The sequence below is a fragment of the Sorex fumeus genome, unplaced genomic scaffold (genome assembly GCF_029834395.1).
Source record: "Sorex fumeus unplaced genomic scaffold, SorFum_2.1 ptg000015l, whole genome shotgun sequence".
Classification (NCBI taxonomy): Eukaryota; Metazoa; Chordata; class Mammalia; order Eulipotyphla; family Soricidae; genus Sorex; species Sorex fumeus.
Window position 1 is genome coordinate 15476822 of NW_026606072.1, and position 19881 is coordinate 15496702.

The 19881-nt window shown below is 42.5% G+C and overlaps 1 pseudogene; it reads left to right on the forward strand.

The window, feature by feature from the left end:
* The first annotated feature begins 19553 nt into the window (after positions 1 to 19553).
* LOC130021458 (uncharacterized) lies at positions 19554 to 19662 on the forward strand (annotated as a pseudogene).
* The last annotated feature ends 219 nt before the right edge of the window (positions 19663 to 19881 follow it).

Genomic DNA, 19881 nt, shown 5'->3' on the forward strand with positions numbered 1-19881 from the left:
ATAAAAACTAGGTAGTCAAAAGGAGAGGGGACGGGGGGCTGGAGTGATAGCACAGTGGGTAGGGCGTTTGCCTTGCATGCGACCGACCCAGGTTTGATTCCCAGCATCCCATATGGTCCCCCGGGCACCGCCAGAAGTCATTCCTGAGTGCAGAGCTAGGAGTAACCCCTGAGCATCACCGGGTGTGACCCAAAAAGAAAAAAAAAAGGAGAGGGGGATGGGGAGGAGAGAGGGTGGAGGGAGGGAGGGAGGGAGAGAGAGAGAGAAAAAGAGAGAGAGAGAGTTGCCATGCAGTCTGGGAAGGAGGGTGGTGGGAGGAAAACTGGGGACATTGGTGGTGAGATGGTGAGAAATGTACACTAGTGAAGGGATGGGTTTTGGAATATTATATGACTGAAACCCAATCATGAACAATTTTGTAACTGTGTATCTCACTGTGATTCACTTTAAAAAATTAAAATGTTTAAAATATTGGAAATGCAAAAAATGAATATAAGTAATCTGTAAAAACAAAAAAAAAATAATAAGGTGGGATTAAAAAAAAAACTAGGGTAGAGCAGGCTGTTTGAATTAGCTGATGTATATTGTGTGTACATAAAAAAATCAATCCCAGAAATTTTTCTCTGGTGCAGTACTCTTTCTAACCTGACCTACTTATTTCCCTCCTGTCCCTATTTAACTAGATGGTCTTTGTAAGATCTTGTCATTGTTGTAGGAATCTCAGAACACAGGTGTACCAAAAGATGGCAAATTCTGTTTTCTGAATCTTGAATCCATTACTGTGTAGAACTTTGGTCTCTTGAAAACCAAACTAACACCTCCAAAGGGTACACTGGAAGCCAGAGAAATAGCAAAAGAATTAAGGCTCTTTCTAGCCTTGCAAACAACAGACCCGGGTTTGATCTCTAGCACTACATATGGTTGCCTGAGCACAAAGCCAAGAGTGATCTCTGAGCACAGAGCCAGGGAAAAGCCCTAAGCACAGCCAAGTGTGCCCCGACCACACACACACACACACACACACACACACACACACACACATATGTATATATCACTGTCACTGTCCTCCTGTTGTTCATCGATTTGCTCGAGCAGGCCCAGTAACATCTCCATTGGAGACTTTGTTGTTACTGTGTCTGGCATATCGAATACGTCACGGGGAGCTTGCCAGGCTCTGCCGTGCGGGCGAGATACTCTCGGTAGCTTGCTGGGCTCTCCGAGAGGGGCAGAGGAATCGAACTTGGGTTGGCCATGTTGGCTGCTTATAAGGTGAACGCCCTACCCGCTGTGCTATCGCTCCAGCCCTATATGTATATATACGCACATATATATATTGTATGTTTCTAGATTATGGTTAGCATTTTACAGTTTACTTTATCCTTAGAAATTATTAAAAGTGATTAAGAAACAAACTAACATTTCAAAAAGTGGATGGAAAATGCCAAGTATATCAGAAGAGGAAAAAGATTTTATAGGATAAAGAATATGGTGCTGGAGAGATAGTACAGTGGGTAGGGCTGACCCAGGTTCAAACTATAACACCTTGTATGGTTCCTCGAGCCCCATTGGGAGTGATTTATAAGCACAAAGCCAGGAGTAATCCCTGAGCACCGCCAAGGGCAGTCCAAAAAGCAAAGATTAATTTTTAAAAATAGAGAACAAAGAAGATATTAACAGAAATATTTGATTAACTGTTGTCATATTTGAAGCTTTGTTTGGATTGAGAAGGTCCAGCTATGACTTAGTGTTTGGAATGAACATTGTCAACTGTGTTTCTGAGCAAATAGAACATTTGTACGTAAGAAGCAATCATGTACGTTTGGGTTTTCTGATATGGCACCAGCTGGAAGAAGTGCCTTCATCTTGTACCTAGAAATGTTTTTCAGCCATATTTGGTACATACCTTTATAACGAGATATTATACTTTCATTTTTCTTCTCACTTTGTCTTTCTCACTAGATTGTCAAATTTTGGAAGGCAATAGAAAGATTTAAGTTGAGATAATAATTGACTATTCTTTCTCCTCTAACACCAGCCCTTCCCCTCAAATATTCTTCGAGTGGACAAAATATCCATTAAGACCTTGTTAGAAATGTAAATTACCAAACTTCAATTCAAATCAAACTATAGTCATTTCTAGGGGTTGCCTTCAAAGCCTGTGTTTTAACAAGTTCTGTTTTGACTCTTATACACCATGAAATTTGATGAAGATCATTCAAGACTTCCTATGATTGTTTTTTTCTCTTTTAATTTTCAAAAACAACAACAATAATCATCTCAACCACCCTTTTTATTTCATTGTGTTTCATAAAAGGGACACATACTGCCAGAACTGTGGCATGTAGCCTAGTGAGGGTTAATTGGAGGAGCAGAGAGTCATGTTCGGTCAGTTTCCATCATGCAAGAATAGACTGGCAAAGCCAGTAGCAGAGGCAAACTGGCCTGGGCTGTTCCCAGAAGGACACTCATTGGCATCAATGGGCTCTGGACTAATTTTACTGTATGGGGGGCAAGGTGATATCCCACATCAATAAGCTCAGCTCCACCAGTCTGCTTGACCCACTTCAATAGCAGTTTCAAGTCTGAGTTGTCACTTGTGTTTCTGACTGACTATAGTTAGGAGGTTCTGGTGACTCTCTACTCCTGGGGTGAAATTCATTTGCTGGAGGAGCTCACAAAACTTAGAGAAAGATGCTCACCAGCCCACGATCTTTCTGTACTCATTCTTTGGTTTTTATAGAAGCTTTATTATTACATAAGGATAAGCTTCTAACTCCTTATGTAATAAAGGGTCATTAGTAATTGATTCAGCCTCCCATCTCACTTAGATTAAATTCTGTGTCAATTATACTCGCCAAAATCAGGGGGTGGGGGTGGAAGTTCCAATCCTCTAACCACAAGGCTAATTCCCCTGGAATTATCCTTCGTCGGTTAACATACCAAAAGCCATCTTGGTCACTCCTAATAGTGACTAAGAAATTCTAAGGGTGGTTTGAGGAGCAGTGCTAAGAAAGGAGGCCAAGGGCTTTTATATATCTTGGATATTTACCATTTGTGGAATTAGTGGTAAGCAAATATTTTCTCTTAATCTCTGGGTTGTTTTTAGTCATTGTTTCTTTTACAGCACAGAAGCTTCTTAATTTGATGCAAACCACAGTGCCTCACTAGAAATGAAAGTATAAAAATAAATAAAAGGGAAGAAATGCAACGGGGATGTTTCTAGTTGTTTGAGGAGGAAAACACAAAGAAATTATATCCAGGCTTCTCCGGAGAAACCAAACCAACATGATGGATAGATAGATGAATGCATGGATGGATGAGATTTATTATGGTTCATACTATTATGGAGACCAAGAAATCTTACGATCTGTTATCTGCAAATTAGGAAGCTGAGAAAGCTGGTGGTAGAAATTCACGGGCCTGAGCAGCAAGAAAACTAGTAATGTGAATCCCAGTCCAAGTCTGTTTATCCCCCATTCTCTAATCATTGTGCATGATTGTGTAAACTCACACAAATAGGGGGCACGGCACCCACACGGCGGCGGCTCTATCTCTCCCGCCACCCGCGTTCGGTAGTCTCACCCTTCTACCACCCTGGAGAGGTCGATGGCGATGGTCAGGCGGAGGAAGGAATGAGGGCCAGGCTGGTAGGTATTAGTCGTAGTTTATTCTGATCCTCTCCTCATCTCTCCTTCTGTCTCTGCCCCCATTCTTCCTCCCCCAGCTACTTCATTCTCCTTCTCCATTCCCCTTCATCCTCCTTCTCTGGAGTCTGAGTTCTGATCCTCTCTGAACTCTCTTCTTCCTTCTGCCCCCGTCTCACTCCTACAGTACAGTTAAATCCTCTCTCCATGAGGAATTGGGGAAAACAATTACATAGGTGCGGTCACAATCAATAGGGGTAGAGATCAACAGGGGTAGAAATCTTAGCCTCAGGGAAGACCGCTCCTAGGACAGATCCTTCCTCAGCAGGAGGACCCACCCTAGAGCAGAATCCCACGGGCGTGCCTCTCCTCTCCTTGTCCGACAAGCATACAAGAATATAATATAAATCATTTTGTATGGATAAGAAATATCTTTTTTTTTTCATTTTTATTCATTTATTTTTTTACAGTTGTAGATTTACAATTTTTTTTGTGCTTGGGTTTCAATTATACAATGATCAGATACCCATCCCTCCACCAGTGCCCGTTTTTCACCACCATGGATAATGTCCCTCCCACCCCCATCCCCCCATCCCCCCCTGCCTCTGTGGCAGGGCATGGATAAGAAATATCTTAAACTTATAGAATTGCTCTCCTAGGGCCATCTCGATCTCAGACTACGGTGCTCAGGCCAGATAGTCTTTCCCACCCCTAGCAGGATCCTAGTCTTGTCGTTACCTTGGATCATGACAGCATTTGTCCATGATCAAACTCTTAACTTATAGTTAAGAATCGTGGCACTTTGGCCTGGCCCATTTCGCTGCCAGGGTAGCTCACTGCTTGCCCTGGGTCCATTCAGTCCCTCGTCGGGACCCTGCTTTTGGGTTGTTAGGAACTAAGGGCAACTGAGGCTTAAGTCGAGAAAGCAGATGCCCAGGAGTGAATAATATTCAAGGCCAATCAAATCCTAAATTACAAAGCATAATGTTAGCAGTCTTTCTGTATCTATACAAAAAGGATATTACTTTAAGGTAAACTGTTCATTAGGCATAAGGAGAGGAGAAAGGCAATATTTCACTCATATATATTAAATCATAGATTTCTGGGAAACTGATCTTACAAATTAACAAAGTCTGATTAAGGGGAAAGCTGATTAACTGGGTGGGAAGGAGAGCATAGGGAAGACTGTTTACATGTTTACATGTAAACACAATGGAAGTGGAAGTACCCCTGGAGCACTGTGGTGGGTGCAACCAGATTGATGGGTGTAACCAGATAAAACCTAAGCTTCTTGAAGGACAAAGCAATGTTACCCAACACATGATGAAGATGATGATGAGATGATAATGATGATGAGATGATGATGATGATGAGATGATGATGATGACAATATGATGATGATGACAATAATGTTTTCTGATGATGATGATGATGCAGCTGAGATGACCAGGGCTCGCACAGATACCTAGTGGTGGTGCAATTCCATTCCCCTTGTCAAACCTATTGAGGACTACACATCTCTTATGGTGCTTGGTACTAGGTTTCTGTGCTCACTGAGGTTTTACTCCTTTCGTTGCGGTGCTTATCCAGGTGCACTTAAGGTAAAAACTCTAAACTGAGACATGAGTTGTGGCTGTGTTGTTTGCCAGGAGGTGCTACAGTACTCAGACACATGCTCACCAGGGGTCATATTTCCTGGTCTTGGTGCTTGTGCATCTTTTTAGTTGCAGTGGCTCAATGAGGGTCACACCCATTTCTGTGGCACTTACACCTGGCTGCAGTGTGGCCAGAAGTCACCAACCACAGGGATCACAGACAACAGAACTGCCAGGACAGCACTTGGCACCTGGTATTCGAATCCATGACCATATGCTTGTAAGACTATCTCTGAGCCCTTGTGCCCTTCCTCTGGACTCCAGTACAAGGTTAAGCCTCAAGAACCAGTAGTGCTGCCATCCGAGTGCAGGCAAAAATGGATATTCCAGCTCAAAGAGCACAGTATCTCTTCTTCTAGCTTTTTGTTCTCTGTAGGCCCTAAAATGATTGAATGATGATCATTTGCATTCAATAGGGGACACATTTTTAGTCAATTAACTGATTAAAATACTAATCTCTTTTATAGCCAGTTGGCTTATTCACACACCCAGAAATGTTTTAGCTACAATCTGAACACCACTCAGTCAAGTCAAGTTGGCACAAAATTAACCGTTACACCTGGATTTTAAGAACCTGTGATTTCCAGAGTATTGTTCTAAATTTAGATACAAGACATAATATGCCAAGTAATCTATGAAAGACAGAACAATGCTGGGGAAAATATTTGGAAATCTCAGATAAAATTTAACAACAAGTCATGAACTCAATCAAGTCTGGATATATACAATTTAGGCTTGCCTACGTCTCAAATGATGGCTGGCCTAGTGCTTGATACTATGTAGTCCATTCCTACTTTTGTAATCATCCATTTCGGAATGACCAATTAGATGTGTCTTTCCTTGCTTTGATCTTCTGCTGAGTAAGTGCGTCATCAGATGACTGTTATGACATATAGCATCTCCTGGAAAGAGAGTGAGAATAATAGAATGTACCCTAGAGCCTCTAGGTCAGTGTTTTTCAAACTTTCCTTGACCATGGATCTCTTCTGACATTATTTCCTTCCTGTGCTCTCTATACCCCCCCCACCTCACCCCACCCCCGTCCTCTCTGCTGGCCTCCTACTGGCCTCCTAACCATGTTGTGGATCCCCAAAGTATATGATTTTAACCTATGACCCTACTTGGAATAGAGAGGATGAGGTGGTCGTCAGTTGAGAAAGGCAGCTTTAAATTATGAAAGGTTATTTCTTCTACTCTCCGCCTTTGCCTCAGGGTCAGCAAGGTTCAGAGAATGAGAGCTGCAGGGCTTAAACCCAGGGCCTCACACATGCAAGGCATGTGCTTTACCAATATTCACAACCCTGGCACATGTTTAAAATAGTTTATTTCCATGTATGGGACCAATCTTAAAAGGCAGGGCCCAAAACAGCTTAGCAATTCCTTTTCTTCACTGCTGGACATTCTCAGTGGTTTGCAGACAATTTTTTTGGTAGCAGCTCACCCCAGTCATTTTCTTCACCTTGTGGCAGTTCAAAATGTGTCTGACACTAAAACGATGGTTTTCACAAACAACAAACCTTTTGTAAGGAGCAGAAGCCTGGTAGACTAGACTATACCCGTGTTTGTGACCCTGGAGCTCAAGAGGAAGATGAAGTGAAGATATTTTGGCTCCTATCAATATTTTGCATTTTTCTATAATCCATTCATAGCTTCATAAAAAGCACTTGTGTTCCAAACAGCCTTACCTTGCCGGAAAGGACTCCAACATCAGTCCCACTGCTAGAACTTTCTCTTCTCTTTCCCCAGAGAGCCTTAGGGATGAATGAAAAGTTCCCCTGGAGTGGGAATGTTTTGGCGCATATTCACAGTTCTCTTGGCTGACTTATGTGAACCCTGGGTCTTTAATGAGCAAAATGGACGTGTTTCTTCATCACTACAAACCTCAAGAGGACTTCTGGGTTCAGATCTCCTGAGACCAGAAACAGATCTCAGTGCCAGAATTGCTCCCTGGACTGTCCTTTAGTTGGGAAATATATTTGAAATGTATGCAGAGGAGACACGGGTTTGCAGAAGTTGTCCAGGTCCTGGCTCAAAGGACCCGCAGGCACACTCCCCAAAGGGGGAAGTCCCCTGAGGCCACAAGGTCATCCAAGTTAGTGCTTCAAGCCTCCAGGGCTGTGGTGTGACGGTGCCCCTCTAGAGAATGTGGAAAGTAACTAGGACAGAGTGAGACTTCCCTGACTTGAGCTATGTTGTCCTGGCCATATTCTTTTTTGTCCTTCTTCCTTTTTTTTAATCCTCTTTTTTTTGGCTATTTTGGCTATAGTGAAGGGGTGACATGAGAGGCTCAGGGTGCTTGAACCCTGGGTTGTGGTGCTTACAAGGGGTAGCTGTGGGGATCATGCACCTGCACTCCTAGCCATGTTGGAGTTAGGTGCAGTGCTTGCTGGGGAATCATACACTTGAGTTGTGGTATTCACATCCCTCTGGCTGCAGTGAGTCAGAGATCCCTGGCTCTGTTGCAGTGACTCTGTTGCAGGGCTAGTTTTGGGATTTTGCTCAGGCAGTGCTTTGGAGTTAGAGCCCCTGGAAGATGCTGAAGGATTAAGCTGAGCTTGTTCACTTTCTTTTCTGCCTATCTTCACCAAATGACAAGAAGAGTAACTGAACAGTGTGCAATTTATTGAGAAGATCTGTCATACCTCAGGAGCTGTGGTTTGAGCCCAATTATACAGCACAGCTTGAGTGTGGAAGCTGCTGGGATTTAGCCGGTAGGGAGGTCCCTGCCTCCCATTCTGGATTAGGCCCCCTGATGCTGGCTGGAGGGAGGCAAGCCTCACTGGGAATGGCAGAGCAATGAGCAGAAGGTCCCTGGGCATATTCTTGAACCTGAGCTCTAGTGTTCTTTTTTCTATGGGCTATTTCGCATGGATATTTTTATTATAGGGACCACATCCTGTGATGCTGAGGACTGAGAGATTCCACTCCAGGGAAACTGGAACCCAGGGCTAGATGGATATTGTTGGGGATGCCCTGCATGTCCTCTCCCACCTCTTATCTCCTTTGCCCCCTCACATGGCTATTTACTAATATTTTTTAAATTATAGAAGTAATATGATTATATATTTGATTATACGCATATATATATACATATGTACATGTATAACCCAATGGTGAATATAACAAAAATATTTTTATTAATTCCATTAGCCATTTAATTGTAATAAGCAATATAAAATAAAATAAAAATTTTTTTAATTTTAATTTAATTTTTATTAGTGAAACACCTTGAGGTACAGTTGTAGACTTACAAACTTTTTTGCTTGGGTTTCAATTATACAATGATCAAATACCCATCCCTCCACCAGTGCCCATTTCCCACCACCATGTGTCCCAGTATCCCTCCCACCCCCCCATCCCTTCCATCCCACCCTGCCACAGAGGCAGGACATTCCCTTTTCTTCTCTCTCTTCTTTTGGGTGTTGTGTTTTGCCAAAGAGGCCTGAGGCAAAAAAATATAGTCCAAGTGATATCTGCACTTGCAGCACTCTACAATAGCCAGAATCTGGGAAAAAAAAAAAACCTGAGTGCCGGAGAACAGATGACTGGTTAAAGAAACTTTCGTACGTCTACACAATGGAGTACTATATAGCTGTTAGAAAAGATGAAGTCATGAAATTTACATACAAGTGATACTATATGTTAAGCGAAATGAGTCAGAAAGAGAGGGATAGACACAGAAAGATTGCATTCATCTGGGGAACATAAAGTAACAAAACAGGAGACTAACACCCGAGAGTGGCTGAGTTTAGTACCAGGAGGTTTGCTCCATGACTTGGAGGCCAGCCACACATGCAATATAAAATTAAATATTTTGTGTCTGCTAAGGGGGAAGGCTTGGGGGAAGGTTGACAAAATGGAAACAATGGTGAAGGGAAGATCACTCTGGTGGTCCAATTGGTGTTGAAACAACTGTACTATGAACAACTATGTAAACCACAGTGTTTAAATTTAAAAAAAAAAGAAAAAATACTATGAAAATTAGATAAAATCTAGGAGTTGTGATACTAAGTAAACAACCAAAGGGGATGAAAAGTAATGAAAAAAGGAATCAGTGAGAAGGAAAAATTAGTTTAATTATCTAAAAGATCTTGGGACATCTTATGGTAACATAGTGTATGGAGGAATTAGAAAGAACCAGGAGGGTGTTATATCTTGGAACCCTAAGGGTATGGTAAGGTAATAATTTTTATTTTTTAGTTGGTAATATTTCTTTGAATTTTTAAAAAAAATTTTTTATTGAATCACTATGAGATGGACTCTTACAAAGCTGTTTTTTATTCGATTTCAGTCATGCAGTGTTCCAACACTCATCCCTACACCAGTGTAAATTTCCCAGTACCAATGCCCCCAGTTTTTCCCCACATCCATTACCCCCACCTCCCCCAGCCCACCGCCTGCCTCTATGGAACTTCTCTCTCTCTCTCTCTCTCTCTCTCTCTCTCTCTCTCTCTCTCTCTCTCTCTCTCTCCTTTTAGACCTTGTGGTTTTCAGTCCAGATACTCAAAGGTTATCATGTATATCCCTTTATCTACTCCCAACACTCAGTTCTTGTCCAGCATGATCATTTCCAACTATTATTGTCATACTGGTCCCTTCTCTATCTTTGGTGAAGTAGTAATTTTCCTTTGCTTTTGGGTCATGTCCTTCCCACCTTGGGGATATTTCCAGCTCTCTACATCAGGGTTATTCCCAGCTATGCGGTGCTGGGATCAATACTAGTTCTTCTGCATGCAAAGAGTGCATACCAGTCTTTTGTCTCATCTCCCTTGCTGAGATAAAATGGTATCAAAGACAAATAAAGTAGAAAACAAAGAGAGCAACAGTGAGGAGACTATTTAGATTTCGTCATGGTCAGGGATGTGAGAACCTTCGGTGATTTTTGCCTTGATATCTAATGGGAGCAATTTTTCTTCTCTCTTATTAGAAACTTTACAAGCACGTTACTAATAACAAGCATATTTAGAATCTAATAGCAGAAAGTGACTGCAGTGAGAGACTTGGGATCACAAATGAACCGAGCTGCCCAAACAGCTGGACAAGCAGATTCAAATTGGGGAAAGCTCTGAGTGACTGTAGATGAGCGAATTCTTTCCTTCCTGGAGATTTCATTTTGGGAAATGATGGCACTTATCTTGGTTTCTTGGAGTTAAGAGCAAAGGGTCTTATTGGGTCGGAATGACTGAGCTTGGACTCAACTGTAGCCAGTCCATTTCAGATAGATAATTTACCTGGTAATTTCTGATTCCCCATGGAATCTTGTATGTTTATCCCCCACCTTCTTTCTCTCTGACTCATTTTGTCCATCAGCTCCAGATTCTCTCAAATGCCAGCTGAAAGCATTTATTTTTCTCCACTACCTATCCTCCTTAATTTGTGGCTTTATTTGCTCTTGCTTTGTATTAGTAATCTTTGGTGAGTGTTTCCTTGTTGGCAATTATATAAAGTATTTAGTGGTTTGTGCTTAGTGAGGCTGGGGGTTGGGCTGGGAGGAAGGAACCAAGGCTGGGTGCTGTTCTCAGAGGTCCGTGCCTTAAGATTACTGCCTCTGCATTTGGGGATGTGCAGGGACTCGTGGGAGTATTTCATTTGTACACACTAGAACTAGAACATCCTCAGAGATCCGCCCAAGTGCATAATTCACAATAGGATCTGCCTTTTAAATAGCTTTTCCTTTGGCTTGAAAGAATGAGTTCCCACACCGTTTTTCAAATGCGTGGAAAACCCCTATCATTTTCCCATCTTTTCACCCTCTTCACACTCAGCCCACACAGTTTGTTGCTTTATGTAAAAGAAAGAGGAAGGGCAGGAGGGAGGGAAGGAGAACGCCAGGGTGATGCGTGTCCTACAATGACCTTCTATGCTGAGCTGCTCTAAGGCACCCTCCCTCCCCTAGGAAGATCAGAAATCCTGGTGGGCAGAGACTTTAGTCTACCTTAGCATCACCATCCTCACTACCCTACTGTCACACCACGCAGTCAACTTCCTTTGTTTCCAAGAACCACTTTTGACTATAAAAGGAATTGCAAAAAGGAATGTGTGTTCAGTTAATAACTTAAACAGAAATAACAAGCATTTCAAGGCAGGAAAAGACTCAGAATGCCTCCCTCATAATTACCCACTAGTACTGTTATATGCCCAATCAAGGATTAATTTAACAATTCATTGATTGTTTATGACAGTATACCAGTTATTATTCTAGTTGCTGCACAAAATAGAAGAAGTAAACTTCCTGTTCTTGTGAAAATGCATCTCCTTCTCTCAGGTATGTCCACTTCTCTAACCCCAAACTCACGTATTTCCTATTCTGTGTGATAAGAATTTGACTTACAGGACAGTGTATTTTTGTGTTGCTTTTGTTTTTTGTTTTTGGTCCCACCCACTGATGCTCAGGGGTTACTCCTGTCTTTATACTCAGAAATTACCTCCTGGAAGGGACCATATGAGATGCCAGTGAACAAACCGGCATGCAAGACAAAGGCTCTACCTGCTGTACTATCACTCCATTCCCTCTTAACTAAAGTCCTTATTTGTTGGTTGTTTGGGCCATACTAGTATCCGACAACATTAATTTCATGTTGAAAAAGATTAGAAGGGACAGTGAAGGCTGTTTTCTCTTCATCAAGGGATATGTACAACAGGAAGAAATCACACTCTTAAGTGTATACACATTTAATGAGGGAACAGCTAAATATTTAAAACAACTGCTAACGGACTTTAAGGAGGACATTGCTAGCAACACAATAGTATCTGGAGATTTGTTGGTTGTTTAGAACATACACTTTTAATGCATAGTTGTGACTCTTAGGCACTGACAAACCCACCTAGCAGAAGGGAGATGTCTAGTAAGCAGTTTCACTGTTAGGAGATCTACCAGGTTGACAGGAGTTGAAAGGATGGCAATTTCAGATTTTACAGCAACTTGAGGAGAGCTAAATCAAGGAACTATTTATATAGGCAGGAAACCTACTCTGTATATAGAAACTTGAATAGAAGAAGCAAATGAAAGGTGGTGGAGCAATCCAAGAACAAACACCGTGTGCCACTGGCAGGGAGGGTTAGATCACCTGGTGTGTGACAGAGACAAATGCTAATTCATTCATTTATAAAGGCTACTGCACAGCTCACAGGAAGATGCAGTGAGCAATGAAGCCAGGCAAGTAAGCGGAGCAAGCAGACTGACAGCAGATTTCTTAGGCCTTGCTCCGCTCTGCTTAAAGGTTTTGTTTTTGTCCTGAAATAAAGGTTTTCAGCAATCGGCAAGTCAGTGCTCATGTGAAGTGGGCACAGGAATGAGAGCAATCCAAGTGAAAGTCGGGGGCACAGCAGAGACGGGAGAAAGAAGAGAAAGCAGCGATGTGGGAGGAATTCAGGAAAGAGAGGACACCCAAGTTTGGAGCTGCTAAGTGCTGGGAGAAGGGAGGATGAGTAAACAGGAGAGACTGACAGAGGGGTTCCTGACAGAAGACAGGGGTTACTAGAGAGAAAGATGACGAACTAGCAAGCACGCAAACATCCAGCAGGAAAATAGCCCCCCCCCGCCCCCCGCCCAGGAGTGAGGGATGGCATGTTTTGGAACCCAGCAGGCTGGCGTTGGTGGGCAGTGAAGCAGAAGTGGGGTTGTCTCCTGTCTCTATGAGGTTTCCCATTCCAGTCAGAGCGATTGGCTAGTGCTAAGAGCTAAGCGAGAGGAGGAAGGGCTCACAGAACGAGGGCCTTCTGTGACAGGGAAAGGGAGGTTTTTTGCTTTGATCTTACTACGGGCAGAATTGAGGGGAAACTGGGTCGACAAGTTCTGCATGAAGGTTCAAAGGAAGGGATGAGAGCTGGGAGAGAGTATAGGGATCTGGAATGCCTGAGGAGGTCCTGGTGGTACCTGGCACTGGGAACTTGAGTCAGCAGTATCTCTGGACCCAGAATTGAACCACCTCTGCTACTCCCTGAGTGCCTCCTAGGTCTCCTGAGGACTATAGGGAGCTCCCTGCTCCCACCCCTACAGGACTGAAGGCATGATGAAAGAGAGAGCAGAACATAGAACAGCACTTCTCACTAGGGTGGGTGGTGTTCTCAGGCACATTTTTAGTTTGTTTTGTTTGGGAACCATACCTGGCTATGTGTTCAGGGCTTACTCTTAGCTCTGTGCTCAGAGTCAACTTCTGGCAGGCTCAGGGAACCTTATGAACTGTTGGAGATCTAACCCAGGTTGACCATGTGCAAGGCAAGCACCCTGCCTCTGTCCTATCTCTCTGGCTGCAGGAGGCAATTTTTAAGTCTGCAGGACAGTTTAGGATGTCACGGTGATTTGGAGTGTTGTTACTATGAGTGGGCAGTGTGCAGGGATGTGGCTGCACATATGTGTCATGGGCAGCATATGGATTTAGAGAGTAACTTAATATTGTGAACAGCTTTTATATGGTCCACCAACCAGAAAGGTAGAGAAACTAGAATGACCCAAGCCTGGAACCTAATTCTACTCAGAGAGATAAGATGTGATTTTTTTTTCCCTCCCAAATAATGTTCAAGAAGCCTGGGGGTCCCTTTTGTTGATACTTGGTCAACTGGGAAGGCAGTTCCTTGTGAGGGCTGGAGGACACAATGCTTCCTGGGTCCAGTGCTGCTGGGGATCCCAGCACCTACCCAGTGCTGCTCAGGGCCTCTGAGGCTACAGTGGCACCCAGGGGACTGGGAGATGGTGATGATCAAATCCAAGCATCCACTGAGCACAGCCCTGAGAAATATGGTAGAGAAATGGTGAAGATGAATTGTGCTCAAGACAAGGAAGTGGGGGCACAGGAGAGAGAGATTGTTCCTGCCCTTTATTCTCAAGTAGAGAGAAGGTGTGTTCAAAGGGAAAGTGCAAGGGAACTGGAAGAAAGCTGCATCAATGAGAGAGAAGGAGAGGGAGGAAGTGAGAGAGGGAGAGAGGTAGAAAGAGGGAGAGGAGAAAGGGAAGGAGAGAAGGAAAAAGAGGGAGAGAAGGAGAGAGAGAGAGAGAGAGAGAAGAGAGAGGAGAGAGACAGATAGACTGCTATGTTTCCTCCAGTGGACAGATGCTGTCTGCAGGCCCTGGGAAAACTGGCAGAAGTGAGGAAATCCCAGCTGCAGTTGCATCCCATGAATTAGTCAAGACCTTCAAGAAGCACTTTGGTTTAATGGTTTGCAGAAGTAATCAATAGCACTTGGTCGCTGTGGAAGCAGAGGGGGTAGATGGCTAGGCTCATCTTGGATGGAGTTTTCCTAAGCAGGTGTAGGCCAAAGATATTGAGAGCACTGACACCCAAGCTGAAGAGTCAAGCAGTGAGCCCTACCAGCAGCAGGAAGGCAGGCCGAGAGACGGTTTTCTTCTGAAGGGCTCTGGTCCGCCCCAGGGATTCCAGCAGCGCCATAGCCTGCCCTTTTCTGTTCCAAGAATAAAACCTGCTTCATTCCCTATATGACTCGTTCATTGGCAGAGTGCTCTTAAAGGATTTCCTCTATTTAGCTGCAGGGGATTTTTTGCACTGACTTTCATGAGCTAACATTCTCCCAGGACTCTGCAAAGAAAAACTGCTGCTTTGACAGCTCTGCGGTCTCCTGATGTAAATGCCTGCACATTATTTTTTGCTGAGATAAAAGCAAGTGTTACCCAATTCAGAGGCAAGATGTCCTGTTGCTGGAAAGGTCAGTAAAAACTAAGCTGGAACTGTGATGGTCAGTCAATGGATAGCTCTTGGTTTAAAAAAAAAAAAAAAGGAAAGCAAAGAGAGGTAACTACCCACCAGGACTCTGAACATACATGCATTTTAGAACCAGGAGGTTTTACACGTTTCTCATCTAAATTTTTACCTAAGGTTCTATTTCCTATGCTGGAGTCTTGAATGTTATCGCTTTTGGCTAAATAATCCATATTCTTTTCTAGACCCCTTCTTCTCTCAAACATCTAATGGAAGAAAAAGAGATAACAGGAAATGGTGTGGGTCACCACTGTTGGCCACATTTGGATTTAGGAGAGATGCATAGAGAAAGGAAGGGGTGGAGAAAGTTGATTCATCAATGGAATTATGGAAGCTGAGGACACATATCTGATTAATTGTAGGATGACATTGGTTTGTCCTTCCTCCCTTGCCACAAGGAACTCAGGTATATTACAGTGCTCCTGAGGCACTTCCATTCCATTATGTTTATCTGTAAACTCTTCCCTATGCTCTCCTCCCCAACCAGTTAATCAGCTTTTCCCCCTAATCAGACTCTGTTGATTTGTAAGGTCAGATACTTCTAGGACACTGAACTTGTAAGTTAATATTGCCTTTCTCCTCTCCTTATGTCCTTTGAATAGTTTACTTTAATGCAATATCCTTTTTGCATCGATATAGGAAGACAGTTAATATTATGCTTTGTAACTTAGGATTTAATTGGCTATGAATATTATTCACTCCCAGGCATCTGCTTTCTCAGTTACCCTTAGTTCCTAGCACCCCAAAAGCAGGGTCCCAATGAGGGATTGAATGGACCCAGGGCAAGCTGTGAGCTACCCTGGCATCAAAATGGGCTAGGCCAAAGTGCCACGATTCTTAGCTATAAGTTAAGAGCTTGATCATAGACAAATGCTGTCATGATCCAAAAGTAACGATGACACTAGGGACCCTGCTAGGGAGAGGAAAGATTATCTGGCCTGAGCACTGTAATCTGAGATTGAGATGGCCCTAGGAGAGCAATTCTATAAGCTTAATGTATTTCTTACTGTGTCCATACAAAATGATTAATATTTTGAATGCTTATATGTTTGTTGGACAAGTAGAGGAGAAACACACCCATGGGATTCCGTTCTAGGGTGGGTCGACCTGCTAAATGAGAATCTGTCCTAGAAGCGACTTTCCCCAAGGGAAAGAACTTTACCCCTATTGATTGTGACCACACCTATGTGTAAGCCCCAACCCCTCAGGCAGGGGGGATTTAACTAGGCAGTAAGAGTGGGCTGGGGGATCCAGACTCTAGAAGGAGAAGGAGAAAGGGGATCCAGATCCAGATTCCAGAGCCAGAAGGAGGATGAAGGGGGATTGAGAAGGAGAATAAGGCAGCACGGGAGAGGAAGAAGCAGGAGGAGAATCAGAGGAGAATGGAAATGGGAATGGAATAAACTGCAGCTGACACCAACAGCCTCGCCTTCGTTTTCTTCCTTGGCCTGCCCATCTCCATCCACCTCCCTGGGGCAAGGGAACCGGAATGAGACTTCTGAACATGGGCAGTGGGAGAGATAGACAGCAGCTGTCTGTTTGAGTTTACACAATTAATGACACTAGCACACAACTGAACTTACAGTTGGTGTCCATACTTATAGGATGAGAAACTGGGGTGCAGATCAATGTGGAAACTGACTTCAAATCACTACAAGGTCTCGGTGGATAAGGGGCCGAGGATATCTGCCTCACATGATCATAGCTAGAAATGACTACAAGCATCAGGAATTACTATCAGTGGTAATGAAGAGGCAGTTCATAGAAGGAAAAAGAAAAATGGCTAGTGAGCATATGACATGTACACTAATAACCATTGAATTGCAAATGAAATGAGTCATTGGACACTGGCAAAACTCAACTAATACAAAACTTTGGCCAGGATATGGTAGAATGCTAATTTAGGTGTAGACTTATATAGCTGTTCTATAATGGGATTTGGCAAATCTAATGGAATTAAATGTGGGAGTACTCTATGATCACTAATCATTCTCTTCAGCATAGACTCAAGAGAAATGATTTTAAGCTTCATTAAGAGACTTCAGCAAGACTAACATCATGGTGTTCGTTTCAGTAGGAAGTTGGGAAAGATCTAGGTAACTAACTAAGAAGTGCATGCAAAAGATATGATAAAGACATATAATGATTTATTTTGTAGCACTAAGGAGCAAGATGTGCTCCTTGCAACAGAGATAGATTTTTAAAAATAGTATTTGTTAAAAAAAACGAATCTAAAGAATCATAACTATACTATTCAAAGGTGAAGCACATGCAGACATATGGTCCTATATAGTTTGTAAGGATGCTGTATTTATTTAGGAAATGGGGCTGATGCCTATAACAGATGCACCCAAAATACTAATGGATTCAGCTGGATAGTTTTTTTCCTCAACTGTGAAAATCCAGGTAAGCAATCCAGCAGGGAACTGTGATTCAGAATCCTCTGCTTCTGTCACAGATCATCTGCTTCTGACACAATCTGTTTCTGTCACTTTATTTCCGCCCCCTCCACTCATGACTTTTATCTCAGTGTTCTCTGTGTCTACCTGAACTGCTATGCAATCACCATCTGCCCAGTAGGAAAAGATAAAAGAGAAGGGAAGAATATATCTCTATCTACAGGGCAACCTGGATCTTGACCCCTCATTTTGCTTATAACCCAGTCAAATGAGCAGGCATGCCCTAGCAATCAACTATACAATTTATTGTTATATAAAAAGGATAAGAAGCAGCGCCTGCCACCAAAATTTGTGTGTATGTCACAAATCAGAATCTTTTGAGTGGAAACCTGGGCAGAAAGGAACAGTGATAGGAGTGAAGGAAAAGAACAACATTTTAATGAAACAAAAGAGTCCTCATTTGGATTCATGATAATAGTATTTACTGGGGCTGGAGAGATAGTACAGTGGGCTTGCATGCATTCAAAAATAATATGAGAAAGGTTACTCCAGTAATATGGGAAAGGTTACTCCACTGTTTGGTGGTCCATGTTAACATTTGTTGAAACACTTGCATACACTTGCCTTGCATGCAGTTGACCAGGATTCGACCCCCAACATCCCATATAATCTCCCAAGCACTTCCAAGTTTAATTCCTGAGTGTAAAGTCAGAAGTAACTCCTAGTCCTCATGGGTGTGACCCCCCAAAAATCGTGTCTCAAAAATGGAGATCTATAAGATAATAAGGAAAGAAAGGGCAGAGTATCTGAGCATATGAGAATCCCCAGGGAAGAACAATTGGGAGGAATAACCTTTGCAGGTGAGTTGCAAGCTGGTTCCAGATCTAGCAGAGAAATTCCTCAGTCGTCTCATGAAACCAATCAAAAGAGGTGAAGTTAGTATCGGATGTCATAGGTCAGCTTGGTTATAGGTTTCCATTCCTAGTTACTGAGAAAGTCCAGCTGCTCGAATATTACATGGAAGATGAAGAACAGGGTATCCAAAGGCCAAGTCTTCTATGAGTCACTGAGCTATCTCAATTTTCATTCTCAAAATCCCAGGAAAAGCAGAGGGATGGGTTGGGAAATGGAATTCAGACCTGCTGCCCTTTCAGAGATGAAAGGATGAGGAGGAAAGTTACAATCTGAATATTGTTTTGCTATAAAACACTAATTTGTGTTGGGTTTAGCAAAACTTATTTCAATTGTGTCAAAAGAGTCCTCAACAATGATAATGATGCAGTTAATTTCCAGAGGGCTATAATAGCCTCATTTACTTACTGATCATTATATGTGTATTATGAAAGACAGTTATTTTGTATTTAACAGAGTGCTGTCAGTATCCAGTGGGGAAATAGAATGTGAGAAATTTGGAGAGATAGAAATGGATGTTCACATTCTTTTAAAATTTTTCTAATTTGTGATATTTCCCAAGCAGTAATCAGGGAGCTATAGGCTATTTCCAGGGATATTTTGCCAACTGTTTGTTCTTGATAGTTCAATGTTAAGAATGGATGATGCAATGCTGATCAAGCCCACCAGTTCTGAGGGCCACATGGGCCACAGTTAGTGATGCTTAGGGAGTCATGTGGTAACAGGGATCAGACTTGAATCCTCAAACATGAAAGACATGGGCTCCAGATCTTTTAACTTTTTCCCTGGCTCCCTATTCTTGTTTAAGTGTTTAAGTACAAGTGAATATGTTGTCTTGAAAAAGTCACCTTTTGGGTCTGGAGCAATAGCACAGTGGGTAGGGCGTTTGCCTTGCACGCAAACAACCCAGTTTCGACTCCCAGCATCCCATATGGTCCCCTGAGCACTGCCAGGAGTAATTCCTGAGTACATGAGCCAGGAGTAACCTCTGTGCATCACTGGGTGTGACCCAAAAGCAAAAAAAAAGAAAAAGTCACCTTTCAGTCTTCATTTCTGCATTGGTAAAATGAACATCAGAATATCTTAGCAGTTTCTTAGGACGATTTATGTTCACCAGTTCAAAGACCAGCATCAGTTTGCAGGTGTAAAAAGGTAGAAAACCACTGATTTGGGTAACATTCAAAAACAGTCTGCTACGCCTGGCTCTGAAAAGTATTTCAACAATTTTTTATCGCTTCTCGGCCTTTTGGCTAAGATCAAGTGTAGTATCTGTTTTAATCCTTAATGGCCCTATATGTATAATGCTTAACATTGACCACTAAACACTGGAGTAACCTTTCCCATATTATTTTTGAATGTACCAGTTTGGTAAATTTATAGCCAGCAAGCTCATATATATGTGGAGAAAGGGAGAGAACATTGGTAACACTCTGTATGTTACAGTTACATATAAATTCTATCATTAGTTTTGTTAATCCTCTGGATTTACAGTATAGTCATTTTGCCCACTGTTGATATTTATTATTATTATTATTATTATTATTATTATTATTGAGAG